Source organism: Ambystoma mexicanum, chromosome 12 (genome assembly GCF_040938575.1).
Source record: "Ambystoma mexicanum isolate Mex_15411 chromosome 12, UKY_AmexF1_1, whole genome shotgun sequence".
Taxonomy (NCBI): Eukaryota; Metazoa; Chordata; class Amphibia; order Caudata; family Ambystomatidae; genus Ambystoma; species Ambystoma mexicanum.
Window position 1 is genome coordinate 867,323,042 of NC_090936.1, and position 12,485 is coordinate 867,335,526.

Here is a 12,485-nt window from a genome sequence, read left to right on the forward strand (position 1 = left end):
CCCTTTCACAATATCAGGGTGCAGGGGTTGGACACGCTGCAGTGAACATACCCCGGCAGGGTGGGCTGAGATTCAAACCATAATCATACACCATTGTAGGAGAATAAAGGAGCGAGAAAAGGAAATGGCCCAAAGTTCTGCAGGCTGAGGAAGCGAAACTGGTACAGAAAAAGCTAGCCAAAATACAAGTCGAAGGGGCGGTATCAAATGCACAAACAGAGGTGACAGAGCAGACCTCAGCACCTTCAGATGTGAGAATAGCAGTGTTTTGTCCAGGAGCAGGACAAGGACATTGGGGAGGTGGACCTCAGTGGCAGCAAGGAGGACAGCAGCGTGAGAGGGGTGGATTCAGAGGGGGAAGAGAGGGATTTGGAGGAATGGGACACCATGGAGCAGGAATGGGACCCTTGCAATGCTGGAGCTGTAGGAAGTGGGGGACATTTTGCAAGGGAGTGTAGGAACAGGCAGGGGGCAGGATGCAACCCATATAGCAACTATTTGCACCTCCCTAGCCCCAACCGCAGGTACAACTCCTGAGGCCAACCTCCATACTTTATGAGATACACCAGGCCTATATTCAGTTACTTCCTCGACTCCCAGGTGTGCAAGTACAACATCCACAAGTGACACAACCATTGATGCCCCAACAGAACACCATGTACGGGGCTAACATACCAACAACCAACGCAGTGCCGAATGGCACCGTTGTACCCTACCGAAGTGTGAGTGTGGTGGCAAACAATCATTTCACGCTTCCTGGCACCAACACATACCTTGACTAAGACAGCCCACAGAGATTTCTTGCGTGCCCAGTCCTGTGCATGATAGTCCACCGTGATGAGGAGCTCTTGATGGGTGCTGAGATAGGTAACAAGCAATTCATCTTTATGGTTGACACAGGTGCCACTAAATCATGCATCAGTGAGGGAAACTTTCCATTATCAGGTGAAACTCTTTACATGCAGGGCTTCTCTGGCGCTGCTGACATGCTTCCCTTCACAAATGAACTGGATATCAAAATAGGAGGAAAGATGGTGCATGCACATCTGTTGTATTCTGAGAGTTCCCCAATAAATCTGTTGGAGAGAGACCTGTTAGGCAAATTGAATATGACAATTTCATCTATAGACCAAGGAATAGTGTGAGCCACTCCAGGAATGTGTGCCATAATAGCGATGTTCATAATGCATGCAAGAGGAGGAGAGGCAATGGTACACAGTATACCCAGCAACCCTGATTTGTTTGTGTACGGCATAACAATGCTTCTTGAGGCAGTGCCACAGATTGGCAAGGCTTGTTGGTGAGGGCCTTCTGATTTCATTTTTTGGCCTGTGGTAAACCCTGAATTAGTGGCAGGGACAATATTATCCCTGGACTTATAGGGTCTGGCAGTGTCGCCTAAATGGATTGTTGTGATTGTGACTGACTCAGAGGGGTACAAGTCATGCTCAGTGTTTCCATTGATCCGGAAGTGTCTCTCAGGGAAGTGACTGATGCAGACTTGTTTGAAGATAGACCAGAAGATTGTACTGGCAATGTCTATCCCATCTGACATTATGGTGCCGTTGACCTGCTGAATCGCTGGTTCATATAAAACTAGCCGCAGAAGCACATGGCTCTTAATACATAGCTGCAGGAGCCATGTACTCCCTCACAGTGCCTTGGACTTTGGGGGAAGTCCGGCGATACCCAGCCCAGTTAAAGAAGCTGAGACACACAGGTGGTGGGGGTGTATGAGGGGCCTGGAAGTATAGCAGTCCCCACAGTGGAAGTCTGAGGTGGAGGACTCGGACATCCAACACAGTGGTGGCAAGATCAACCTCCCTAAAACAGAGCAGCCCTGGTAGAGCCATGAAGTAGTGAGCCAGTGCAAGCCAAGACAAAGTGACATGTGGTTATATCCACTGAGGTGGCTAAGAGCTAGAAGTGAGAACAGTACAAACTCGCAGGAAAAGATGTAGAGTAGTGAATGGAGAAACATGAAGCATACAGTTGTATCGTCAGAAGTTGAAGGTTCCTGACAAACAGCCCGCAGTGGTGGCGGATGCAGGAGGAACACAGGAGTGTTAATAGGGCAGATAATCATTGCCTCTAGTGGGGTCTTGAGAAACGCCAGCACAAAGGGGTACACCTTGTACCTGACATGATTCAAGAGGTGCGGTGCACACAGTGAGAAGAACAAATACGCCGACACACGGGCTGCTTGCCACTGCACCACTATAGACCAACAGTGTACTGCACCGGCTATAACAGAAAATAGTGCCACGGAACACGCAGATACGACAATGGCATCTGAATCGACCAAGACCAAAGGGAAACAGTCATCAATGGACACATCCGCCAAACCATAACAGACAGAAGTTATGAGGACAACGGGGCAAGGCGTACAGGGAGAAGAAGCCCCCAGACGAAGTGACCAACAGATCCTGGAGGCCATAGTAGAGAGGAAATCATCACTGGAATTTAAAATTGATGCAGTCAGTATCAATGTGAGCCTCCTGAGACAAGATGTCAGAAAATTGGCAGAACATGCAGGAGTACTGGAGAGAGAGGTGAAAGCTAACACAAGCAATTGCAATGCAAATTCCAAAGAAGTTTCCACGCTGCAACAACAGGTGCGAAACCTGGAGAACAGGGCGGAAGAGGCGGAAGGTTGGGCACGCAGAAATAATGTATTTCATTGAAAACATGTTGCTGCAAGAGATAGGAGCAGAGTCACTCACCCAGGGGTTCACAATTGAAAGAGCACACAGGGCTCTGACAAGAAGACCACCATCCAGAGCCCCACCTCAGTTGATCATCGCCAAGTTATTAAACTTTAAAGACAGGTAGAGGGTCCTAGAACATTTCCAGAAAGGTGGAACAATAAGCAGAGCATAGGTGACCATCACAGCGTACCCAGATCACACTTTCTTGGTGCAGAAGCAAAGAATGAGCTATATGTCGGCCAAGAGAAGGTTGCGTGCAGCTGGCTTGAAATACATGCTGCTATAACCAGCAAAAATGAAGGATTTACATAAAGATCGAGCTGTTTTCTTCGAGACTCTGGAGGATGTTAATAAATCAATGGACACTTTGAACTTCCCGTCGGAGAGCGACAACCAGGCGAATATCGGCAGTGATAAGTGAAACTGTATTCTCAAAATGCTGTATATGTGAACTAATCAGAGACTGTTGTGTATTGATTAGGCATAGGAGTTAGAAAATGGCATAGTGATTTATGACTGGCTAAAGGCAGGAACACTGGCGCTGCCCAGATCTATATAGCGCCAGAACGACACTGTCACCCCCATTAGATTAGGTTAGGTAGGCTACTAGTAGCTTAGTATCCCCCCGCTGCAGCACGAACATTGGTAGTAGAGCCGGAATCGGAGCGAGATGCAGGGATGCCTGAGCTTCGATTTGAAGCTGCACAAATGTTGGGGACAGTTGGGGAGCGAGTGGGGGGGAGAGTTGGGGTAGTTAAAGGAAAGTTGGCCTACGGACACGTACAACAAGTAAAGGGAGGTGGAGACAATGGGAGGGTGACAATAGTTGGATATAAAGAAGATGGGTGAACTCAAGATAGCAACCTGAAATGTTAGAGGGTTGAATAGCTACATCAAAAGGAATAGAGTAATGGTATATTTAAATCACCAGAAAATAGATATAGCCGTATTAAAAGATAGGCATTTGACCAAAGACAGACAATACACCCTGGCACGGAAGTGGGGAGCGGCGACCCTAGGTTCCACATACTCGGCATATGCCAGGAGGGTGCTGATATGGGTAGCGCTGACGGTCCCGTTCAAGGTTCTCCAGACCTACCTAGATACAGATGGTAGGATGATCAAACTTCGGGGGATGGTGGAAAACAGAGAAATGTGCATTGTTAACACATATGTTTCGAAACAAGGCACAGCAGCATATTTCAGATCCTTGTATGCTAAGATAAGCCCATGCAGAGCCCGGCGGCAAAGGCCTTGAACACATTGCTACACACATTTAAGTTGGAAGACGTGTGGAGAACACTGCTTCAGCAAGAACGCGTGTACTCCCACTATAATGCGCCCACAAATCTATACATGAGGTTAGATTATGTGTTGGTAAGAAGAGAGTTGTTGGGAGAATTCACACGGGTGACTACAAATCTAGGGTCCTCTCGGATCATGCTCCTTTGGTCTTCACGTGGCAGGCTCTGCCCCCACGATCCAGGATTCCTACATGGAACCTAAGAGTAGAGGCACTAAGAGACACCAGGTTTTGGGAAACCTGAGAAAGAAGGTGAAGGAATATTTTCAGCGCAACACAGGCAGTGTGCCATCGGCGGGTACACTGTGGGAGGCTTTTAAACTAGTGGTAAGAGGAGTAGCCATATCACAGTCAAAGGCAATGCAAGATGTTATCTTACAGGACTTACAGGGGGTGGAAGGCAGGCTAGAAGCTATAGCGCAAAGAGGGGAGAGGTGCCTGGCAGAGGCACATGAGGTGACTCGACCGCAACAGGAATGCTGTAAACAATGGGATGGATTAAGCAATTTAAGTTACAGGAGATATATTGAGAGACAACACGCGGAAGGGGACAAACATGGCGATTGTTAGCTTTGCTCTACAAAAGCAAGATCAAACAGGAAGCGATTAGAGCAGTGGAGGGAACAGATGGAGAATTGGAGGAGTCACAAGAGGGTGTAAATAAATTCTTTAATGAATATTATAAGCGATTATACGAGGAAACCTCAGGGTTTGATGTAGCAGAGATACAGGAAGCTCTGTCTGAGATTAAGTTGTCCAGGCTAAGCACGGAAGACTGAGCCAGATTAGAAGCCCCCTATTGAGGAACTAGAGGGTGTGATCAAAGAGCTGCCAACAGGCAAAGTCCCAGGAGCAGATGGGGTCCCCAGTGAATTCTAAAAAGAGTATAAGACTGATCTCCTAACACCACTGCTGGAAATGCTTAATGAATCACTGGAAATGGGCAGATTGCATGGATCCTTAAGAGAGTCGTTTATAGTCCCCCTCTTGAAACCAAATAAGATAGATGCAGATTGTGGCTTCTATATGCAGACCACTTCCATTATTGAATCAGGATGGGAAGATACATATAGTGGTGATGGCACTCAGACTCAGGCCGTTCATAGCCAAGCTTATACATTCAGATCAGACAGGATATGTCCCACATAGGAATATTACCAGTCATTTGCATAGATTGCACCATGTGATAGATTGTACTCAAAGTTATACACATCAATATGTGGTGGCATCGCTATGTGCCGTCAGGGCGTTCGATTCGGTCAGATGGTCATGGCTGTTGGCGGTACTGAAAGGGTTTGGTATGGGACAGACATATATTAAATGGGTGCGACTTCTTTACAATGTACCAGTGGCTAGGGTGAAAACGGGAACAACAATCTCAAAACAATGGCAGTTAAGTAGAGGTACAAGACAGGGGTATCCGTGGTCTCCAATGCTATTTATATTGGCACTGGAGTGCTGGCAATCTATCTGCTATCTGCAGGACGAATATGGAGAGGCAGGGATAAAACGCCGGGAGGAAGACATTTGATATTTTTGTAAGCAGATGATATGCTACTTTACTTGCAGCACCCAGAGACGAATTTGAAATATATTCTAGACGTGATGGAGTGGTACGCTGCCTTATCGGGCATAAAGATAAACCCACAAAAGTTGAGTCTGTTTCCATCAGAAGAATACCTTGGAAAGCCAGTGCAAAGGTTGCCATTGCTGCCAATTAAATGGGAATTAGACACGTTTCCACTATTTGGGAGTGAACATTTATCATGATCCTCAGAGCCAACACAAAACAGTGAGGGCACTGAACGGGATTGGAAATCCCATATTTTTTTGGGCTAGATTACCGCTATCTATGATGGGACGGGCGGCGTTGCTGAAAATGGTGGTACTCCCAAGACTTGTTCACTTCTTCACAAATGTCCCATTTGCAATTCTGAGAGTGTTCTTCAATAAACTACACAGCACATGTAGGGACTTCCTATGGGTAAACACAATGAGTAAAGTGAGTCCTCTTTTTTGGAGGGGGCTATGTGGATGAGGACAAGAAAGGTAAGACCAGTATAGAAATTCCACCAATAGCTACCCACCTTTTGCACAAATAGGTTGTGAGAGATGTCCTAGTTTCTGCTATATATATATATATATATATAATATATATATATATATATATATCTGTATTGCTTACATTAAACAGTAATACAGCCGGTCAGTCAAAAACATTTGTCCATTTTATTATGATACCATTATAAAACATACATAAAAAAGTTTTAAAAAGTGTAAAATATACACATGAAAAACAAAATGTCCTAGCAAATCATGTTCCATTTGAATTTAAGACATGAACCCTTATAATCACATATTCACTGTTTCTTTTTAAGACAGTGTTATGTGGGGTTAGTAACACTGGTGAGTAACAATTATCGAATTTATACGTGGGCATTTGCCCTCTCTGTTTTGTGTCTACACCTATTTGTGTTTCTGGTTTTGAAAAAAGAACCAACGGGACCAAATCCTTTTTTGTTTCCATCTTGGAACTGCTCCGCCTTTTATCTGTGTGGGGAAGTATAATGGTATAATGGAAGTCAGGTTTGTGTGAGATGGTCAGTAATTGCCTGAACCTGCCTGACCATTGTATTGGGACATACGGTTTGGGTGTTAGACCGTTTTCTCTCATAGCGAGCTGTCAGTGAAAAAGTCTTCATTTTGTGAAAGGGGGGTTGAGTTCCTAAATATCCCACATGGAAGGATGGGGTAAAGGTGTTACAGAGAAAGGGATACCGCATCTCGCCATCCGGTGTTCCACTTCCACTCACCGAAGACCCGTCACCGAGGTGATAGTCCTACGCTGGTCCACCCCCAGGAACTGGATTCAAAAGCGATGGCTGTGTCCTTGCCACTTGAAGGACAGACCCCCCAGAGACTAGTGGGTGAGACACCTTTAGGTTTCTCACAGTTGATTTAGCAGGCGATGGGAGATGTATATATACCACTTGCAACCCTGAGGAGTATGCCCAATCAGGCCAGAATTTGCATCATGCATGCAGAGCATGGGTTCCAAAGGAGGGGTCACCACCTTACTTAGAGGTTGAAAGGTTGGAAGATGAAAGCTGGCGAGGGACAAATAAAGATGGGCACATTGGGGAGTGTGTTAATGTAGAATGAATGAATGGGGGAACGTTGGGAAGTAGAGACGATCTTCCCACACCCCCAAGCGGTTTACAATAAGGCAAAGACTGTGAGATATATTATAAGAAGCCAGAAGGGAGGGGGGTGCCTTTAAAGGTTTCTACACAATCACATTATTGCATGCTTCATAGATGTAGTGCACATTTGGGAACAAATGCCATGTTAGAAATTAATAGCCATATTGGAACATAAGGCCTAAATGCAGTGCAGCAGCCAGCATCTCTAGCGAAGGCCGCGTACATGAGGAAAGGAATCGGTTGTATCCCGTGCACTGATAAGAAAGGCCAGAGCAACAGGGATCCATAAACCCTTCATTGTCCAAAAATATTTCCAACCTTCATGTTCTGGGAAGAATGTGCCCTTTGTACGATACGATCCCACGAGAATGAGGGCACAGGCCTTCAACCCCACCAGTCCCAATCTTACTTTATAAAGCCAAAAGGCCCTAGCTTTAGAACCTCTGAATTCCAAGGTACCAGCCAGCCCCAGACCACTGATCATAACACTGTTGGGCCCCCGATCGATCAAAAAGATCAGAAACCAGGGCTTCCCTACCTTCACTTCTAGGTAACATGATTTGTGCTGCAGGTGCAGGGATGGATGAAATTATAGCCCAGAACGAGGGTGGAAGACCTTGGAGAGGTGCCGGCCTGCCTGGGAGTGAGTGAAATGTGTGACTTTGGCTTCCCCCAAGGTCCCCTGCCTGCTCATACCAGGTTTAAATAATGTGTGGCATTGCAAGCCCTCTTTTTTGTTGTCTGGGGGCCTATACCATGAGGGACTCCATTTAGCGTATATATGAACAGGACATAGGCTACCCCTCCCTTCCACACCTGCAGATCTGTGTGATGCACCCCACTTTAACAGATCCTCAAATTGGTCTGTGTTAATCACTAGCAGATCATTGACTCATGATAATATAACAAGTTACAATTTATTTATCATCATACACTGTTTAAAAAATTGGCCTGTCCACAGGCTGTAGATTATGACAGATAGAAAAATATTATATACAATAGTTTATATACCTCCCTCAAGGCGTCCAGAGGCCAATAAAATGGGCTCTGTGTGCCCCAGGGACCGTATCTTCAGGAAACCCTCATTGGGAATAAAACCTGACAAGTAGAAGATCTGTGTAGCTGCAGTAGTACAGGAAAGGCAGGTTTAGAAGTGTTTGGCCGAAGGTAGATCAGAGGACAACGTTTCTGAATAGAACAGCGAGCAGAGAATCAGGAATTGGAGAAAGGTTCACAAGAGGAGATCCAGCGGCTGCAGGATACAGAAGCAGCTCGCAGGAATAATGCCAATTGGAGGTAAGAGCGGGGAGGAGAAAATAGCAGAGAACAACATCAGGAGAGCATAGCGGGCCAAAAGTGTATGGAGCCGAGCTCGGAAACGGGTTACCCGCAAAGAGAGCAGAAGCGAAGGAAAAGGAAGGTTGTGAAAAGTGGAGGAGATCCGCGAGTAGGAAAGCCAGAGAGAGAGGAAGAACAGGTAGAATGAACAATGCGTTAAAAAATGGAAGGAAATGAAACGAGTATACTAAGCAGCAGAAAGATGAAAATACTATAAGAAGCATAGGAAGTGCTGAAGCAAAGCTTGGGCACGGGAGCAATCACAGAAGCAACGCACTTACCCGTTCCCAGAAGGGAGTGATATAGAATCGGGGAAGTGCGTCGCCATTTTGAAAAAGACTAGACCTGCACTGGGTATTCTGCATAGGGAACTGAGGAAACATCATCTTGTTTTACATTTCAGATAATGTGGATGCTGTTTTCTCCATCTACTCCATAATGCTCTTGGGGGAGATCTAACAGTATGCCCCCCTGTGGGGTCGTTGATCCGGGTTTCCAGGGATGATTGCGATGAAACTTGCTAGGTTCCTATGTGCGATCAGAGGGTCCATATCCCTTACAGTCTGTAAGATACTGTAAGGATCCCCAATGGTATCTAGAGTCACAGATGGCAGCAAATTCGTATTCTGGACCTTCAGGTGTATCCATCGGTGGAGGTATGGTGGTTTGTCTTCTTTTGAATCTGTTCTAAATATGGGATTTCAATTGTGAAACATGGAAGACATTTTGTATCCGATGCCAAGAAACCAGAAGTTGGATTTGATAAGCTGCTTCTCCTATGGCCTTCAGCACGGAAAATGGTCTGAAGATTTTTGGAGACAATTTGGATGGGATGAGCCGTTTGGGAAGGAACTTAGAAGAAAGCCAGATCTTGTCTCCAGGATTGCAGATGGGGCCTCCTGTAAGAGTCTTCTGTCAGCTTGTGTTTTAGCTCTCTGACTAGCTTCTGAAAGGGCAGAGAGGGCTGTACGGCGACCAGATTGTATGTCATTTACAAGGGCATCCACAGAAGGCACCTTACTTGAGGTAGGTGTGGCTGTAGGGAAAACAGAAGGATGGTATCCAAAGGTGCAATAGAATGGAGACATTCGTATAGCAGAATGTATCAAGTTGTTATATGCAAACTCAGCATAGGGTAATAACAAACTCCAGTTATCTTGTGAGGCAGAAATGAAACAATGAAGGTACTGCTCCAAAGACTGGTTCAGTCTCTCTGTTTGGCCGTTGGACTGGGGGTGGCACCCAGATGACAAATTACGCTGGATTCCCAGAGAACGACACAGATGTTTCCAGAAAGTGGAGATGTACTGAGAGCCTCTGTCTGATATGATACATTTGGGTAATCCATGTAGGCGGAAGATCGTTTGTAAAAAAACAAGAAGCCATCTGGGCTGCAGAGGGCAGTTTAGCCATGGGGATGAAGTGGGCCAGTTTAGTCAAAGAGTCAACTGTGACCATTATCGTAGTGTTGTGTGAGGAAGGTGGAAGTTCCAAGATGAAGTCCGTGGAAATCTTTTCCCAAGGAAGGGTAGGCAGGATTGGTTGAACGAGTTTGCCTATGGGTAGTTGTTGTGGGCTCTTAGACTGGAGACAAGTTGCACAAGAAGAAACGTATTCTTTGACATCCTTTTTTACCCCCACCCACCAGAAGTATCGACTGATCAACTATAGGGTAGTAGCGACTCCTCAACGACCTGCAGTCTTGTGATCATGACACATGTGAAGTACTTGTTGTCTAAGGTTTTCGGAAGGTATATAAACCTGTTTGTGATGAAAATATAATCCATCTTCCACTTGTAGGTGAAGCTTGTCCAGATCGTTAGAGGTTCACATTCTTCCCTTGACTTTGGATGTCTTGTAGGAAAGAAGATAATGTCACACTCACCTGTGTCTCTGCCGGAGCGATGGTAACTACCTCCAGGTCCCGAGTATTCACTCCCCCTGATTCGGCCTGGAAGGTGTGTCTGTCAAGTAAAGAGATATACCCTAAGATCTGGGTTAACTAGACCCCTTGAGCTCCCTCCCTTTCCCCTTGGGATGTGATTAGGTTTCCTCCCTAAGGCTCACCTTTGCTTTTCATTGGATGTACTCTCCATCCTGCTCTCCGCAGGGGCGCTGTTCTCTTGGGAGGAATTCGTAACCCTCCTCATGTAGGTATGATGGCCAATGTCTATTAAGCCAAAGTTCAAAGTGCCACACTGTTCCGACTTCACAGCGTGTGCTGCATCGTTCAAATGCCAGTTACTTGACTAGCAGAGGTTCCCGAACTGACTCAGGTAAGTGCGCCTCACTATAAGCACAGCACTAGGATTTGAGTTTGTACAGTTTATAATTCAGTTCTTAACTGTCTTTCAGATGCTGTCAAGTGCTGAAAACAGCAGAAGGTACCTTAGGTAAGTATGTGCAGCATGATGAAATTCAAAGGTCCGGTGAGAATGCGTGGCGTTGCTGATTTGCAAGCACCGAGTAATGTTCTTCTTTTCTTTTGCAGGAGCCGATGGAGCTGGTGGACGCTCGCGCTACAAGCCGGGATGAAATTCGAAGGTCCGGTGGGTATGCGCGGCGTTGCTGATTTGCGAGCACCGAGTAATGTCTTCTTTTCTTTTGCAGGTGCCGGAGATGTTTGAAGCCTCAAGACAGAATGAAGAGTGCTGCTCAGTGAATGCGCAATGAAGGATCCGGAGCTGATAAACCTGGAAGCTGGAAGCACGTAGACTGATCAGAAGCGCAGTGAGTGTGTTCCTTATGCAGTTTACAGAAAGCAACACGAAATTCTGGAGAAACCTGGGGCGTGGCTTATATAGCCAGCCACGCCCGAACACTAGAGTGCACATGAGTTTTCATACACTTCCTTTTTGGCAACAGGAAGTGGTTGAGCAATGAACAGGAAGCGACTGAAATAAACAGGAAACAACCATGCAAAGCTAACCAGAGGAAGCCTACCAACTAGGGGTATTTGTGTGTGTATGCCAGGCCTGCCAAGCTCTTACCCACCTTGCCCTAACTACATACCCGGTATTCATGACAGATATAAAAAAAAACAAAGGTAGCTAGAGGCGTCATCTTTTTGGAAGTGAGTTATTATTTAAATGTTTTTATTGGCATTTATAGGTGTACAGAAAACTGTTGAGCAATTGTTTTGGCTTACATCATCCAATGCATATATTGTGTGCCACTTGAACTTCAATAAAACAAAAACAATTAAACAAACAATAATAACAACATTGACTGTCCCATCATTTACTGACTTGTAGCGTTCCATGTTTCTTGCGTAGGGGCCCAGGTCCGAAGCCGGTTCTCTGCGTTGACTTTTGGTAGGGAAGTGGCATAGTGATGTGCTTAGGAATAATTGTCTGATCTATGCACTGTGTTCACCTTTGGCGTCAAGGGGGGGGGTAGATTCAAGGCGGTTTATAGTTCATCGAGAAGAGCATGTCTCTCAGGAGGGCCCTCCAGGACTCCAGTGTGTTGCTCACGTTGTCCCCTCCCCGGCTGTTCCCCTCCTCCCAAGCTCTAGTTTCGGCCGTGGTCCACCTCTCCATCTCCTTAATCCAGGGTTCGTATATGGGGCCTGCTGGCGATTTCCAGGCCATGGCAATCGTCCTCTTAGTTAACACACAAGCCATGTCCATAAGTTTTGCTAAGTGCCTAACTTTACTCAGTCTCGGGTAGGTGCCCAGTAGGCACTCCTTGGGTGTCCATTCATATATCTCCAGTCCAGCAGGTTTGTTCAGCGGCTAGCCAGAGTTTCTGAGATTTGGGACAAGCCCAAAACATATGGATCATGTCTGCATGGTCAGAGGAGCACCATGGACATATTGGGTCGGCTGTATTACTAAACGTGGATATCCTGTGTGGGGTCATGTAGGTCCTATAAAGGACATTTAATTGAATTAGTCTGAACCTGGCGTTCCAAGACACCTCCTTCGGGTA